This window comes from Eschrichtius robustus, chromosome 2, assembly GCF_028021215.1.
Source record: "Eschrichtius robustus isolate mEscRob2 chromosome 2, mEscRob2.pri, whole genome shotgun sequence".
Lineage (NCBI taxonomy): Eukaryota > Metazoa > Chordata > Mammalia > Artiodactyla > Eschrichtiidae > Eschrichtius > Eschrichtius robustus.
In genome coordinates, this window is record NC_090825.1 from 62,607,925 (window position 1) to 62,627,075 (window position 19,151).

The 19,151-nt window shown below is 33.2% G+C and overlaps 1 protein-coding gene across 2 annotated transcripts in view; it reads right to left on the minus strand.

Annotated features, from left to right (window-relative positions):
• The window catches only part of HOMER1 (homer scaffold protein 1), a 125,328-nt gene that overhangs the window by 42,362 nt on the left and 63,815 nt on the right, over positions 1 to 19,151 (minus strand). The gene's annotated exons all lie outside the window — the stretch shown is intronic.

Genomic DNA, 19,151 nt, shown 5'->3' on the forward strand with positions numbered 1-19,151 from the left:
TTTTTTTTTGCCTTGCAATTAGTTAAGTTATATTTCTATGATTGTTACTGATTTATAAAAAACAAGTTAAAGGCTTATGATCCCAGGGTCACTGCAGCATTATTCACAATAGCCAAAATATGGAAACAACCTAAGTGTCCATCAATAGAAGAATAAAGATGTGGTATACACACAATGAAATATTATTCAGACACCAGAAAGAAGTACATCCTGCCAGTTGCAACAACATTGGACGGACCTTAAGGGCATTTATGCTAAGTGAAATAAGTCAGACAGAGAAAGACAAATACTATATGCCAGCAGTCCCCAACCTTTTTGGCACCAGGGACCAGTTTCGTGGAAGACAATTTTTCCACGGAAGGCGGGCGAGGGGCGGTGGTGGTTCAGGCAGTAATGCGAGCCATGGTTCAGGCGGAAACACAAGCGATGAGGAGCGATGGGAAGCGGCAGATGAAGCTTTGCTCGCTCACCCGCCCACCGCTCACCTCCTGCTGTGCGGCCCAGCTCCTAACAGGCCGCAGACCAGCAGTGGTCCAAGGCCCGGGGGTTGGGGACCCCTGCTATATTCTATCACTTACATATGGAATCTAAAAAAGCCAAACGCAAGAAACAGAGACCGCAATGGCAGTTACCAGGGGATGGGGTTGGGGAAAAGGAATCGAGATGTTGGTCAAAGAGTGCAAACTTCCAGGTATTAGACGCATAAGTTCTGGGGATCTAATGTACAGCAAAGTGATTACAGTTAATAATCCTGTATTATATACTTGAAAGTTGCTAAGAGTAGATCTTAAATGTTCTCACCACAAAAAAAAGAAATGGTAATTATGTAACCTGACACAGGTGTTAGTTAACACAATCATCTGCAATATATAAATGCACCAAGTCAACACATTATACACCTTAAACTTATACAATGTTATACAGCAATTATATCTCAAGCTGGAAAAAAAAATACTTAGGAGAAACTCTATGCAAATATAGATCTGGAAAGCTAGCTTCCATGCTGAGTTTTTTCAAGAATTATATTAAAATGACATGACTTGTGGCAGCTAACTTCATAGGCAACTTAAAAATGTTAATCTTTTGAGAGTATAAATACTCTTTCAGATGCATTTTTGTAAAACTGAACAGAGAAATTCAAGAAGGAAGACAAGCCTATTTTAGATTCCATTTACTGATACCACTTAACACTAAATAGATGTATATATTTTTCTCATCCTCAAAGGAATTTCTACCCTAATTGTAGAAAAAAAATTCTAATACACAAGGAACAATTACTCAGTCACTTGAGTCAACAAATGTTTTTTGCACACCTACTATGTGTCAAGCACTCTACCAGGCAATGTGAATTTAAGGATAAATAATCATGGCTATTGTTCTCAAATGGTTTACAAGCTCGTGGAGTAGAAACACCTTTATCTTTTCCTATTTCCTTGCTCTCAGAGCTGCAGAGTGAAAAAACCCTCTCTTTTCTTCCATCCCAGTTTTTCTCTACAGATTCCTTCCATTGTCACTACCAAGACCTCAGATAAGGGCACTGAGCACCCAAGGGCTTCAAGGCGGAGGCAGGCACCCCTCCCTCTGCCTGCAGTGCTCCTCCCCCAGTCTTCTAGGTGGTTTCTATTCTCTGGAAGGATGACTGATAAGTGACCCCTCAAGGAGGCCTCCTCTTCTGATCTAGACAGACTACTACCTGCCCTCTCCCTCTCCCTTTGATCTCCTCTTACACGATACTTTTCATAACAGTAATTATACAGTCATTTATTTCTTTTTCTTGCTCCCCCCACTTAAGTTTAAACACCATGAGAACAGAGATGTTTGCCTTGTGCACTGAGGTATTCACAGTACCTGGCACTCAAATATGTCAAAAAGAGTATAAAGGGAAGCATGAGATCAGAGAGTGTTGAAGTAGCTATGAAGACAGCTGGGGCTCTTTGGGGCTTGCAGAGCACTCCATGAATCACTACCTCTGCATCATCATCATCACCAGCAAATATATGTTCTATTGCCTCACAAAGCTCCTTGAGGGCAATCTTAGTCCCTTTGTCCTGGCACACAGACACGCTCAATAAATGATTTTGAACGAATGAGTATTAAAAAGGACCTATATGTGGATAACTCCCAGAAACAGCGGGTCATGTTTATTTTGACCACACTTTTGCATGTGGCTCATGGTAATTTTTACATATATAATGGGTTAGCTAAATGATTTCTAATCCATGTGATTATATATGTGTATATATACATATACATATAAAAACACTCCACAAAGATAACTGTTCTTTCCAGGTGCTCCTCACCTCTGGACACATCTTTAGAATCACTGGTTTATAGTAGAGCTACTTTTAACCTCTTTACCTTCAAATAAAATTTAGAATCTAATTTTGAACTATTCAGGGCCTATGACCATATTTTGTAGAATACCTTTGAAGCTATTTGCAAGTTTCAACTTGCTGCTCCTAAGAAATGACCTTTGCTGTGAGACCCTCTCTAGATGCTATTAAGTTGCCATACCCTTACATGCAAATCTGAGAACTCTTAGGACAAGTGTTCCAAATGTTTGTTCATGCCATGATGGTTTTGGAAACATAAAGGTGAGCTCTAAGCAGTATAAAACCAATAGCCAGCTACTCAGTAAACACCCAGATTGTATTCTTAACTATATTACTAGATCAATAGACTAAAGAGCAAAGAAAGCGTATAATGTTTACTATGACACTAATATAAATTACCTAAATCTAAGATTCCCTAATGATTTTCCTTTGCTTGCAGCTATATAATCAAGAATACTATGACTATACACATGTACAAGCACACACGATAAACTATTAAAATATTTGTCAATGTAAATAACTCTAAAATCAATATGACCATGCTGACTTAACCAAAATATATAATACATTCTCAAATGAATTAAATGCCTACAGACCTACCACTTACTGGTGAATTTCAACCACATATTTAAAAACTATTGTGCCAAAAAACAAATGAATTTTGTTAATTATCTTTTTCAACTTTGGTCTCCACATGGGCTTAAAATTTCTTCAGGATAAACTGCAAAAAGACTGGGGCAGAGAAGCAGAGGGTTAGAGACAAATTCTAATTCTGATATCTATAGATTTTAGAAAAATTCCCTAACCTCCTTACACCTCAGATTTTTTTTTTTCCTGGAAAATGAAGAAATTGTATCTGTTCTTCTTCTCATGAGACAATTATAAAATAAAATGAGTAGAGATAAAACTATAAAAAAAGTAAAATGTATATGTATATACTCATCTAAGGCCCTTTAATAAATAGACTTCCATACACACCATACCACCTAATCTTTAGAAGCACTAAGGATAGTGCACATAGCCTAGCATTCAGAGTTCTGAACTGAAATAAACTGACTATTATAAGGTGAAAATGGATAAGTAATAATAACCTATTGTATAGCACAAGGGAACTCTTCTCAATACTCTGTAATGACCTATATGGGAAAAGAATCTAAAAAAGACGGGATATATGTACATGTATAACTGCTTCACTTTGCTGTACAGCAGAAACTAACACAACATTGTAAACTGACTATACTCCAATAAAAATTTAAAAAAAACCAAACAAACACAAGATGATCTCTTGAGGAAGAAAATAAAGGAAGAAGAAACACAAAGATGATTTTTCCCTCAATTGGTATCACTGAACTTCAGTGAATTAACAGCAAGGACTATTCTCCCCTCGCCTTTTTGGGCATAATGCTTTCTACAAATTAGTTTAGAAGTTGTATTAAACTGTGAGGTATGATTCACAGATGAGACATCAAACAACACTATTTGAAGTGTTAAATGCCTACACTATTATTTCTAGCTGTAGCAATATATTACTTATTAAATTTTTACATCTTACTTTCTCAAAGGACAGCATATCCGACCTCACCATTTTCCATTAGTTAATACCATGTTTCAAAGTGAGCCACTACATAAAGCAAGTTTCTTTCAGTTTGCTGTTTATGATTTGATACTGCTAAAATCCATTCCCAAGTATAGAAGATTTACTTGTCATTATGGGTTTCAATCTATAAGTCTAGTTATTAGGTGGTATTTAGTTCAGAAATTCATCCAATTATAATAATCCAATCCAGGACATTACAATACTATGCTATCTCCTGTGCTAGCGCTCTAATTTTAAATGAAAATTATTATCATTGAAAAGTAATAACCGATGGATCACACATTTTGAATCCAGTGTCATCTGGAAGGAATTTAAATAATTTTAATTATGTGTGCACATAATGCAAAAGCATAAGACTTCTTTTTCCTAATGTTCTATTTAAAGACAGAGATGGCTAATTTGACCTACGTAGTATAATTTTTTATGTAGCACAGTAACATATCAAAGTTCTTAATGATTATAAACTCGGTACTAAATCTCACGCCCAGCCACAGAACACTGCAAGAGGATATCTTATTTCCTGGATTAAAGGCAGGATCACTTCAAGATAATCAAGAGAAAGGACCTTATAAATCATTACTCACCCCCACCCCTCCGCTTTTACTTAATAGATAAGAAAACCAGCTCAAGTAATTTGATTAAGTAATTTGCCTGAAAGAATAGTACTGGTGGCATAGCCAGAAGAACCCAAGTTCACCTTTTTATTTTTGAGAGGTATATGATGGTAAGAACATGTTTTATTTTTAGAGACCAACAAAGTAATCACAAAACCATTATATTATTCACATTTCCTCCCAGGAAATTATTCTCTCTAGAATTATGTCAGGCTCAGGATGTATTTTATAAACTGTTCCCATAATAAAATGGACACTGATACAAGATAGCCCTTCTAAGTTTTAAACATCAGAAAAAGAATACTGTTAAGGTAATGACTAATGTGGTTATATTTCTTCATTATTTCTGAAGCACATGTTCACCAACTTTAATATTTGCTTTCTATGATAGATTGGTTAGAAGAACACACGTACTATATTAGATGCTATCATATTTAAGGGGAAAAGAAAGCACTCTCTACTTTTTTTAATCAAAAAATAACTTCTCAGTGTTTTTGATGTTAAAAAAAATCAGTATGGACAAGAGAAAACAGGTTCAGAATTATTCTTAAAGGAGTTTATTTTTATTAATGCTTATACATAAAATTTACGAATAATTTCATAATTATCCTCAAACTAGCTGTTTACACAGTGTTTTTCTCATTATTATGAGGTTAGAATTTCCAAAATATTATTCTCCCTGCAGTATTCAAACATATCAGCATTAAACTGGATAAAGAGGAATACACTATGAACCAATGTATATGATTCATATTGGTAGTTGATATGAACATATGCATAAAATGCTTAAATGAGGGCAAATTATAAAATGTTGAAAAGAGGGATAAACCAAGTTAGCCAAAGAAAGGCCCCTCAACAGTCACCTCCCTATCCAAGTTAAAGAAACTAATAATTCAAACAACATGAGTGAGTGAATTTTGTGGTATATACGACAGTAGGGAGCAGTAGGATCTCTGGTAAAACGAAGCATACAAAGTTCATCTAAAGCCATTCAATTTTTTTAAAGTGAGGCATTCAAAAAATACGGTATTCTGGTTTCAAATGCTTTCTTGATACTAACACGCTTAACCCAGGACTATGTCCATTCCCATTTTTAAAGCATACAGAATAAGTTATAAAACACACATTTAAATAATATGGCAATTTATAAAAGATTTCCTAAATTATTTGTTTACAAATGCCAGATTATAAGGCTGACTCCAAAGATTCACTTTGAATTGATTTGTCTTTTGATACTGTACACAGTGAAAACAAAGCAGCAGAAAGTAGACATTTGATAGCAATTTAAAAATCTCACTCTGGGAGTCATTATCTGATAATTCACACACTATATCTAAGTCTGATTTGCAAAATCGGGCTGGTTGATTTATGTGGAAGAGAATATGTTATACAATTACTTTCTAAAATATGTTATGAAAATGAAATTGTATAAATGAAATCAAATTCTGCAGGCTAATAAGTTTTTTCTATGCATGAATTTTAGCTAATATTTAAATACTTTTCCTTTACTTAATAAGGTAAATTTCCTTTATAACCCTTTTTGCTGTGATGTGAAGCAAGTGCTTATCAAATCTTTATTCCTATATTAATCCTATTTTTAATGAAAATGTTACTAAAATTTCACCTCTATCTAATTAATAACACAGAGTTTTACTCAAAACCCAAATTCTGGGCACCTCTCTATAACTTTTTCCTTTAAATTATATCTATTTCATTGTATTTTTCATTTTCTATTCATTAGAAATTGATGAATTGGGTTACCTTTCATCTCTCTAAGACATGAGTAATTAAATCTCAACTAAATAAAAGGGGAAACCAGACACTTTTACTTTAGCTTTTCTTTAATTATAATTGTATAAAAGCTCTTCGTTGAAAAAAAAAATCAATGCAACATTTCATTTAGTTAAATTATTTACAAGGATGTTCAGTGATAAATCAAATACAACTTCATTATCTTACTTCCATTTTAATACACCTAATATCCATTTATAACTATAGGAAAGCACTTGTAAATTTTAAAATAAAATCTTATGATTGTAGAAACTACCAACAAAGAGACAGTCAAGAGTTATAAATTCTACACTTTTCTTAGAAACATTTAAAACTTGCCTCACAACATCCCTGTGAGGTGGGGAGTTAAGTGTTGTCATATGACGACAAAAGAAATGGACCAAGAAATGAGTATCAGATTACATGTAGGAAAATAACTACATTACAGTCTTAATAGAAACAGCATCTAAGAACCACTTCTACTTTGAAGTCCAGAAAAATTAGGTTGCTTATTTTTTTCACTATCTTTATCAGGAATAATAGCTATTTTGATTTTTAAGAAACAGAAAATTTTCTCCATCAAGGGCTTTTAAGACTTCTGAAAATTAAGTGGAGCAAGTATAATAGCATTTTGCCAAAGGAACGAAACACAAGATGCCATGCCAAGTAATTTTTTTTTTCTGCTACTCAGAGATATCTTAAATGCTATCTAGGCATGGTGAGGAACTGATACATTTCAGTATCTTCCTTATAGGTACTAATTCTTTTGGCTCTTCAAAGTTAAATCTGTGACGACTGGGTCTTTTTAAAGTGTCATTTTTTTTAAAGTGTCATGTTTCTTCCATGTCAGTTACTCTCTCTCATCAGGGTCTATTTGCATCTTTTCAATTAGGATAAACTGCAGATCCTCTTCTTCCATGGAAATGGTGACTCCACTATGTTCCAAAACTAGAGGTGGTCACAGGAATCATCTACCAAGGAAAACTGGTTGTTTCCACAGTAGGAAAAAAATCCAAATTGGAGGACTGATCTTTTCTGACTTTCAAAAAAAAACCCTATCCAGCAGGTATAAGGATGTAAGGAAGTAAGGAGTCCAGCTTTTCCATAAAAAGAAAAAACGTTCAAACAGAAATTTTTCTTAAAGTGGGAAGCGGGGGAAAGGGAAATGAGTTCATTTAGGTATGTGATTTTTCTTCTTTATTGTTTCTGCCCAAGATACCTATTTCTCTCCAAAAAACCAAAATGTGATATATGTCTAGTACTAGTTAAGGGCTTGACACCTAGTAGGTCCCGTGGATTGTGAGACCTGTAGGATAAAGTACATCTCCTTTGCTATGGAAACTAAGACTTTCTGACAATATGTAATAATGACAGAATGGCTTAGCTACACCTTTTAAAAGAAGTTGAAAAGGTATGGCTACTATACAACAGCAGTGTTTGTGCACTCAGATAATACCCAATGATGTGTTTCTTCCTGTAATTTAACAAATTAATAATATTCATTCTCTATATCTCTAGAGAAAAAAAAATCTATTATTTCATAGAGCCAGAGAGGCTTCAGGTCGTCTCTTTAATAATAAGTTAGCTTGTGAGTAAAGCATACCCTAAAATGATCCAATTACAAAAAACTATTAACCCAAAGGATCATATATACTTTCTAAAGTCACTTTTGCTAACATGCTTTTCCATAAAACTCATGTTATAGATGCCAAAGCAGCTATGAAGGAAATCTCTCTATATAACTGTGTCTAAGGTTTCATATTAAGTATCATGGAGAAATTTTATTGTTAAAATTTTTAAATTAATAAAAAAAAACTTTGGTTCCCCTGGTAAATGACACTAAAAAAATCTGACTAAATTTACCTAGTAACTTAATTTTCTACTTTGTATGCAAAGGCAGGCTTTAAAATGTCCTGCGGCATGATTATAACATGCTTATGTTGCTTAAAGGTTAATGTACAACTATGCTGAAAACTCTTTTAGACTATATGCATCCAGAAACACAACTCCTTCATGGTAAACTAGGTAGAACACTATTGGCATAAAACAAGTACTGATCACGTAACTGATGATTTAAAATAATCATCAGCTAACATTTCTATAATGCTATAAGGAAAAAATGCAGGATTAGTCTTTTCAAGAGTAATATTTACACTAGAAATCAGAGTTATTTGCAATGAATAACTTAATATGTGTATTTCTATTCATATTTAATAAGGACATGCTTTATATTTATTGAAATAATGCTATGATTTATCCAGTTATCATTTTAAAAAGACTATTTACATTCTTTCTCTTCTTAAAAAAAAGGGCATTTTAATCAGTTTTCTCTTAATTAAAAAATATGAAGAAAAAAGTCAACTATATCACTTACAAAATCAGATAAGAAGTGAATGTACCACCATTCCCACTGTCTATAAAAGCTGCTTCACATATTCTGGAGATAAAAAGCTAGAAAACTGGAAGGTTTCATATTTTTAGATAGGAAAACTGAAGCCTAGTGATGAGCTTTTAAAAATTAATGACAGTTTTATAAAGAAAATTCTTCCCCTCAAATCGAGTTCTTTTTTTTCCTTTAAACTATCAAAAATGGTACAAATGAACCTATTTACAAAACAGAAACTGAGTCACAGATGTAGAAAACAAACTTATGGTTACCAAGGGGGGAAGTGGGGGAGGGATAAATTGGGAGACTGGGATGGACATATACACATTACTGTATATAAAATAGATAACTAATAAGAACCTACTGTATAGCACAGGGAACTCTATTCATTACTCTGTAATGACCTATATGGGAATGGAATCTAAAAAAGATTGGATATATGTATATGTATAACTGACTCACTTTGCTGTACAGCAGAAACTAACACAACATTGTAAATCAACTATACTCCAATAAAAAAATTAATTTTAAAAAATTACCTTTTAAGAACAATTCCATGTAAGGAAAGCATATGGCTACATTTGTCAAAGCATAGTTTCCTAAAGCTACCAATTGACGGGAGGTAATCATTAACCAATCAGAATAAATATTAATGGAAAAAACACTAAAAAACTAGGAATATAGGGGAACTTCCTCAACATCATAAGGAGCATCTACGAAAAGCCACAACTAATAGCATACCTAACGATGAAAGACTGAAAGCTTTCCCCCTAAGATCAGGAACAAGAAGGAGATGTCCACTCTTGTCACTTCTATTCAGCATTGTACTGAAGGTTTTAGACAGGGCAATTAGTCAAGAAAATGAAATCAAAGACATCAAGAATAGAAAGGAAGAAGTAAAATTATCTCTATTTGCAGATGACATGATTTTGTATATAGAAAATCTTAAGGAAGCTATGAAAAAACTATTAGGACTAATGAGTTTAGCAAGTTTATAGGCCACAATATCACTATACAAAATCAACTGTATTTCTAGATACAGCATGACAATTAGAAAATAAGATTAAGAAACAATTCCACTAATAACAGCATCAAAAAGAATGCTTAGGAATAAATTTAACAAAAGAAGTGCAAAACTTATACTCTGAAAACTAAACAACACCGTTGAAAGAAATTGAGGAGCTAAGTGGGAAAACATCACATGTTCATGAATTGACAGACTTAACGTTATTAAGATGGTCATCCAAATTTTTCTACAGATTCAATGGAGTTCCTATCAGAATCCCAACTGATTTCTTTACAGAAATTGACAAGCTGATTCAAAAATCACATGGAAATCCTAGGGACTCGGAACAGTCAGAATAATCTTAAATCTTAAAAAAGGAAGGATAAAATTGGAGAACTCACATCCCCAATTTCAAAACTTACTACAAAGCTACAATAATGAAGAATGGCATGAGGATAGATCAGTGGGATAGACCTGAGAGTTCAGATATAAACATTTATGGTCAACTGATTTTTGACAAGGATGCCAAGAGAACTCAGTAGGAAAAGAACAGTCTTTTCAACAAATGATGCTGGGATAACTGGATATCCACATGCAAAAGAATAAAGCTGCGTCTCTATCCTACATCATATACAAAAATACTCAAAATTGGCCAGATCTAAACATAAGAGCTAAAATCACAGAACTCTCAAGGAAAACAGGTGTAAATCTTTGTGCCCATGGATTAGGCAATGGTTTCTTAGATATGACACCAAAAGCACAAGCAACAAAAGAAAAATGGGACTTAATTAAAATTAACAGCTTTTGTGTTGCAAAGAACACCATCAAGAAAGTGAAAAAGATAACCCACAGAATTGGAGAAAATACCTGCAAATCATTTATCTCATAAGGAGTTAACATCTAGAATATATAAGTAATTACAACTCAACAACAAAGAGACAAACAACCCAATTAAAAATGGGCAAAGGATCTGAGTAGCCACTTCTCCAAAGAAGATATGCAAGTGGACAATAAGTAAATGAAAAGATGGTCAACATTAGCCATCAAGGAAATACAAATCAAAACCACAATGAGATACCACATCACACCTATGAAGATGGCTATAATAAAAAAGAGATAATAACGTGTTGATGATGATGTGGAGAAACTGGAACACTTATATACCACTGGTGGGAATTTAAAATGGTGCAGCTGCTTTGCAAAACAGTCTGACAGTTGCTCCCAAAGGTTAACCATAGAATTACCATATGACCTAGCAACTCCACTACTAGGTATATACGTGGAGAACTGAAAACATATGTCCGCACAAAAACTCGTACACAAATGCTCACAGCAGCGTTATTCATAACAATGGTGGAACTTCCAGAAAGTGGAAACAATCCAAATGTTTATCAACTGATGAGTGGGTTAATAGAATATTATTCAGTAATAAAAGGAAATGAAGTATTGACACATTCTACAACATGGATAAAACTTGAAAACACATCCTAAGTAAAAGAAACTAGTCGTAAAAGACCACATATTATGTGATTCCATTTATACACAATGTCCAAAACAGACAAATCTACAGAGACAGAAAGTAGATTAGTGGTTGCCTAGGACTGGGGGAGGCAGGAAGTGTGTGAAGCGAAATAGGGAAGTGACTGCTAATGGGTACAGGCTTTGGGGGGAGGTAATGAAAGTGTTCTAAAATTGACTGTGGTGATGGTTGCAGAAACTCTGTTGTACAATTTTGGTTGTACCAAATATCACTGAATTATACACTTTAAACAGGTGAATTGCCTAGTATGTGAATCGTATCTCAATAAAACTGTTATTAACAATATTAATAGGAATATTAATAGCTAAGTAGACCCCATTAGAATTAAAAAGGTAAACTAATTATTCTTTATATCAGTATTTTTTTTAGCCCTGCCTAGTATATGGTATGTTTTTGATGCTAATGATCAAGTTGCACCAATTTATTTACCCCTTTCTGTCATCTCAGTAACAGTAAGAGCATATACATTTTTTTTTATGCAACACATTTATTCCTTATCTCTTACATGCCTAAATGACTAGAAAAAATATGGGCTACCAAGAAATACTGGTACCAATATAACCAATGTAATTCTAATATTGTACCAATACAACTCAACAAGGCTTAGCCGGAAGCTAAGACTCTAGCAGGGGAATTTGGCAAGTGGTGCTAAATATGCGTTCAACAATGATTAAAAACTGAGACGTCGAGTATCAGAAAGGTCATACAGAAAACAAACCCTCTTGGAGTTTAGTAGAAGGAGAGCTGCCACAACCAGGATGGACCCTAATGACCACTGACTCTGGAGTCCTTTCTGGTCTTATCTAGCCATCAGCAAATAGTGATGCTGAATACCTCTTCCCTGGACTTGCTTCCATTTCTGTAAAATGAAGTAGCTGGACTATTAATAGTGGAGGTTCCTTCTATCTCCAAAGTTCTAATATCAACACCTAGACTTCAATTTAGGCCAGAGTCAAAAAGGTTAACTATTTTGTCTACAATGAATATACGGCTAATCTAAACTGTTAAAGGAAAATGGCAAACTGATAAACAAATAAAAGTAAAATTTACACGTATTTCAATGGTTTAGTTGTATTCACATTTTACATACTCTACAAGGAAGATAGTCCCTGGAACAGGACTACTTTCAATATGTTTCAGTGAATTACTTGTCAGCTTATTTCCTTGTGAAATGTGTTATCCCACAAAGCAAGAGTTGGTCTCCATCTTTACTTTTGCCAAATGTACATAGTACAATTCTCAATTTAAAAAATCTGTAGTCCCTAAATTCACTTCTTTGAGTCAAATAGTAAGTACTTGTGCTGAACTTTATAAGAGATGATATTTTTAAAAACACAGTTTGCTTCTAACTGGTTTGAAAAACACAGAATATAAATACTGCCTAATTTCACAGAAAATACATCATTGAATTACTCTGCACTGCTTTTGAAATAAGAAAAATTATTCTCAAGAAAGGGATGAAAAATGATTCTATTACATTGAAAATGCACATTTTAGTATCTTTCACATTATTAGGTACTTAATAACACTGTTTATTAATAACACTATCTTTAACATTTCTTTACACAAACTACGAAATTTTGAAGAAAATTAGACGAAGTCAGTTAAACTCAAGTCTTAAGTTTGACAAGAGTGACTGCTTTTCAAAGAATATAACTAGTTTTACATTTTAACTTCAAGGTCTTATGAAATTGTAGGTGTAACTTTAGCTGACTGAAGCACCGTACCAAGGGCATTCAGAGCATATACTCAATTTCTGTGAGGGAAATTGTTTCCTTCGTATGTTTAATGGATGTCTACTGTACTAAGCACCAGTGATACAAATGAATAAAGCACAATCCTTGTTCCAGGAGAGACTGAAAAGCTAATGTTAACCTGTATATGTCAGTTTAGAGGCAAAAGGGATTTAATAGAGGAGACATAATTCAGTCTGAGGACATGAAAGAGAGCTTACTGGAGGAGACGATGCTGGACCTTCTGAGGATATACCAGGGTTCACCAGTTGGTGATCAAGTTAGAGGCAGAGGTGGGGTGCAAGGAAGTATGGAGTGTGTGTGTGTGTGTGTGTGTGTATGCAGCCACTCTAAAGAGAAGGGAGAACGTTACAAAAACGAGGGAGCAAAGACTTGCAGATGAGCAATAGCATGGTTGCTTGGTTGTAAGTAGTTACAAGTAAATGCAAGTAACTACTACAGAATCACAAAGTGATGAGGCTGGGGAAGCCTCATCTGATGACCATGGATTGGTCTACATACATAATGCCATGGAAATATTTTAAGGAGAAAAGTGACATGGTCAGATTTTTGTGTCTGAGATTAGTAATAACACCTATCAGAGTAATATGTCACCAAAGAGCAAATATCCAGGATTCCAAATCTGCAAATCATATCCTCCCAAATACCACCACCAAGAATTTAATAAGGCGTCATGACAACGGATATTACTAGCTGGGAATTTGCTTAAAATCCTTACCTTGGGCTAAACCATATGCAAATCACAAAGATTCCTTTTGAAAGTCTAAGCTAGAAACCAGATGGGTCATCTAATCCTCATCTCTCTGTTTGGCCTTATTTTTTAAAAACTTTAGTATCTTCAGATGAACCGTGTACATTCCACCTTACCACAGACCTCACGATTCCATACCGTCATATACATCACAAACTTCACACATTTATGTGACTTGCTTGGCCTGTGCCTACATTCACTACTTCATCTTGTCCCTTACTATTCTAGTAAGAGGAAAGATAGAAAGCCAAATCCAAAGGAAGAGTATTTTTCCCTAAGTCCTAGAGCAGAACTGTTATCACACACCTCCCTTCCAATGGAAGCCCCACTATGGTCTTCTAAGAACAGAAATGGAAGGAAAAAAGAATTTTTAGAAGCCCTCCACGGGAAAAAGGTCATAACTAACCTAAGATCAATCTGTTCCACTGTGAATGATCACACCTCTAACTTCAAGCCCATCATCCTGAAAATACAAACTAACAATCACTAGGAATGGACTGGTGAAAATTCTTCCCATTAATTACAATGGTAAGGCAGAGAAGAAGAAGGGGAAGGGACCGATCCCTATTGAAGGTGGGTTAGTAATGTCCTTATCTCATACGAATAGTATTTTTCTTCTTGCAAATAATCCATATTAAGTGATAATTCCCAACAAAATGCATTAGCAAATTTTTATATTTTCTTCAAAATCTTTTAGAAGACATTAAAATAGAATAAAAATTAGTTCTTAAAAATTTAAGATAGGAAATTTAAGTATACATACGTAAAAACCTAATAAACAGTCTTAGTCACTAAACTGTATTTTTTATTGTGTCTTATTCAAAAATATATGAATTGTTTCTTAGTTCCCAGAAAATGCAGACCTATATATACTGCCAAATTACCACAGCACCTCTTACAAAATGCTATCTGTTCACAATTATGCTACAGGAAATTCTGACATCTCCAAATTGTTTAGTTGCGATCTCTCACAAATTGTCTTGGCCTTCAAATTAATTTTTAAAAACTAATTCTAATTTTGAGCTTCGATGGTAGAGGAATAACAATATTCAAGTCAATTGTAACTAATAATAAGGGGAATCCTACAAGTTAAATTTTTCACCTGTAATTTTATCAATGATAAGGCACTTCTTGTGAAATCAACCCCCAGCTTTATACACAGTTTTATTCAAACAAGAGTTATCCACAGAAATTATTTCTCTTTTACTTCATAACTATAGTCTTAGAAGTTTTGCTTACTATCCATAAAAAAGAGAGACAAATGGCACAGCTGTGGAGAATATAGTACCCCAGAGCTCTTAACAGTCATTCAGTTTTTTCCTGTTTGTATCATCTTCAAAGCACGTACAAAATATATTTGATTCAAGATAAAATACTGCTTGGTTTTTTAACATAAAACTAAAATGGTGTGTATATTTTCCAATGAAATTTAGTTTTTGAGATTACAAAAATCCCTAATCACAGTTTTAAAGTAGTAGCTTTTGGAAACTCTGAAAATAAATGAAGAAATGACTCTATTAAATACAAATGGAATAAACCCACCCAGATTATGGTAAAATTGTAGTTATACTGATTTAAAGCAAAATCAACATACTAAGGAGTGATGATTCTACACATATCCTTTAATGAATATCTGTTGGAAACACACAAAGTGGCAGAAAAAAATCTCTTTAACAGAATAGAAGATACATGCAGAACCCCCAAAATGCATAAATTCTAGCAGCACCATGAGAATACATTATCTAAACATTAGAAGAATTTAAATATAATTGGTGCTCAAAACAGCCTATTTTCCATTAAGATAATCAAACTTTTAAAAATTTATCAGTACAAAAATAGCTTCACGAACTACTGCTGTATACACATATCTGCTTTCAACTCTCAAAAATAGGATAACAGCAGTTATTTATCAATATATCACTATATATCTGAGGATCATAAATTCACAGTGAACAAAATAAAAAGTTTCCGTTTTCAGTATTATATTTCAGTATTACATTCTAACAGCACTGGGAAACTATAAAATTAACTATTTCCAAGAGAATTTTAGATAGTTTTAAATCTTTTAAAAAAATCCTAGAATTTATTAAGAAATAACAAGTAAATTCCAGACAGCTGATGCTATGAAGCAAATCCCTCCTGGAATGAGAGCACAAAACTTTCCTCCATATATATATAAATACTATCAAGCATATAGTAGTTATTTTATTTAGTATACAGATGACCCTTGAACAATGCAGGGAGTTAGGGGTGCCTACCCTCCGTGCAGACAAAAAGCCATGCATAACTTTACAGGTAGTCCTCTGTACCCATGGTTCCACATCCACAGATTCAACCAACTGCGGATTCTGTAATACTGTAATATTTACTATCGAAAGAAATCCACTCATGAGTGGACCCTAGCAGTTCAAACCTGTGTTGTTCAAGGGTCAACCATATAGCTAATCTAAGACTACAGTCTCAAAGGACACCCTGAACACTTCAGTGGGTCAGAGTGTACACCTGTTCAGTCCCAAAAGGAGATTATCATTTAGGTTAAAAAAATATTTTTTAAGAAAAAATAGCAATTTAGATAAAATTTATTACCATTTCCCCAAAGAAATTAGTAAACATTTTCATCCTCATAATCTTCCTATTTTACACACCTCTAGACTTTTAAAAGCATTTAAATAAATATACTAAAAAAAGTGTTAATTTATCTAAACTTATTCAATGCAAATGTTTTTGCATAGTTTATAACAAGGACACAACACAGTACTATATAGCACTTGACTAAGTACTGAGCAGCCCATACATTTTAAAATTTAGTTCAGCAGTGTAATTTTTAAAAAAACAAAGAAAAGAGTAAATAAAGGTAACTCTATAATGTCAGTGAGTTAGATGGAATATAAAAAGTTGTACTAGCTTAGGAAATAAGTTTTTAAAAAGTTCAAAAGTAATTTTAAAAAAGTATTTGTGGATGAAATTATATGTCTGGAATTTGCTCTAAAAATAATACAAAAGTGGAAGAGTGGGTAGGATTAGAAATGAAACAAGCCTGGCCATTTTTTCCTAAATGTTGAAGCTGGGAGACGTGCTCATGGGAGTTCACTATAGTACCATCTCTTTCAAATATACTTGAAAATTTGTGTTAGTTTAAAGACTAACAAAAAAACTTGCTTTTCTCTTTAAAGTTAAGTAATACTTTTTAAAAAATAAATAAAGTTTACAGAGAGTAAATAAACTATAAACACATTACTAAATTTTCAGGACCAAATGAAAATCAGGGTTTTCTTTTGGTATGTTAATTAATGAATTAATAAGATTTAGGCATAAAATTTAAATTTTAAGAAGAGCACAAGCTGGCTTGCTAAGTAGCCATTACTACAATCAACTCAATCAACTTGACTGGCTAGATCATTGTTCCCTATATCCTTCCATCTTTAAAAGAAAAAACAAAAACCACACAGATATTCTAGTGATTTTGCTCCTAATTTAGCAATAAAATGGTATCAACCAGAACAGAGGAATGTTGGCAAAGTATCTTTTTTCCTATTCATTCTTTTCTGTTGAAATAAGTACTAAGGAAGAAAGACAAAAATAAATAGTATAAGTAAGCCTTAAAAACATAGATTTTAAATGTTCTCTGCCATGGGAAAAAAGGATAGTGTATCAAGTTTAAACATTTGTGAGTTTCAGATTTGAATAGAAATTATTTTAATATTCTTTGTGTCTCTCATTAATGAAACACTGATCTTATTTCTATATAGTTCTCCCAAAATAGAGACAGTTATTAACTTCCTGATACAACAATGTGCTTGTTTTGGGGATTAGACTAAAATGCACTATTAACTAACTGGCAGCACATAGTAGGATCAAAAGAGCTGAGCTGTAGTTCTAAAGCTGTTACTAATGAACTCTATGACCTAGGACAAATCACCTAACTTCTGGGATGTGTCAAAGGCCCATGCTTTCAAACTTTGACGTTTTACCCTATAATCCAGCCCACACTTAAATATGTATGTTACTGAAACACAATTTCATCTCTTAATGTGGGTTTTATCCTGGTGTTTCTTAATTCATTTTATATTTCATTTTTTCAGAATGCCATGAATAACCTAAGTTGATTTCAAACCACTGCAGTTTGAAAAATCCTAGATTACACCATCTCTGAGGTCCCCTCTGTTATTTTGAGGTTCTAACATTAGCTGTAAAATACTCAATTTTCTATCTCAGGTAGAAATCTTAATTTCAATCAAGTAACTAGGCGAATATTCATTGATACTGATTGATGTAAAAACAAGTTCAGAGAATAAGTCTTCTAAAATCCTATGCTAAAGTGTTTTTTAAATAATAAGAAAACTGTAAGATTATATAATGCCTTTAATGTAATTAAAAGCTTAAATTGACCTGTTAAATTTCATTTTCAGAACTCAAATATCTCCTTGGCTAATTATATATTCCAGTAGTCAAAGAAGCTGTACCTTCACATCAAAGAAAGTAAACTCCTATTTGACTCCCCAAAACAGAGAAAATCAACAGATGACCAATCACAGTTAATAACTCCAAACACTAAGGATTAGCAAAATAATAAACACTCAGAAAATTTTAGGTGCATAAAGTAAACTAGAAACAGCTTTTACAAATGATAAATATAAAAGTTCTTATTTCATAATGCTACAGTATCCAATGCACATGTCTCATTTAAGTGTCAGCCAAAGAAATCAAGTTTATAATTATGTTCAGTGTAGTTACATCTATTTATTAATTGGACATGTTAAATATAATAGGAAAGAAATTTTTGCTTCCCTCAACACAAATATTTTTAAAACTGCATATGAATCACATTGCTCTTTAGTAGTAATTGCGTATTTTAAAAACCAGTATGGTTTACAAATCAATGTAAACATATAGTCTTCAGATTGGAAGAACCAAAAATGTTCACGTGTTCAGTCATTTTTTAGCTATAGAAAAGAGAACACATTTATACTGCAATAGTTAAAGCATTACCTCTATGAAAATTCTAAAATATGCCTAACTCTTTTATGCAAAATTATTAGCATTTTTAGGAACAAATTAGAATAGCCTCATAGTCAAAGAGTTTTTCCCCGTTCATTCCTAGAAAAATCTTAACAAATTCCTTCTTCTTCCTCAGCCTGACTATGAGGTCGCTCAATGTTAGTCTCTAATAAGTTTAGTCCTGTGCCCCTAATATTCAACCAATACAATCAAAATTAAAATTCTCATGAAAAAGAGAGTTTAGAATATCTCACTTCACAATTCTTCTGAATATGCTAAAGAATTTGATCTTTTTGAACTGGTCCAAAGAGATGCACAACAAAGGAAAACTTTTTTCTGAATTTTAATTAAAATTATCTAGGTCAAAAGTTTCCAAAGAAGGATAAAAATTAACTTTAAGAC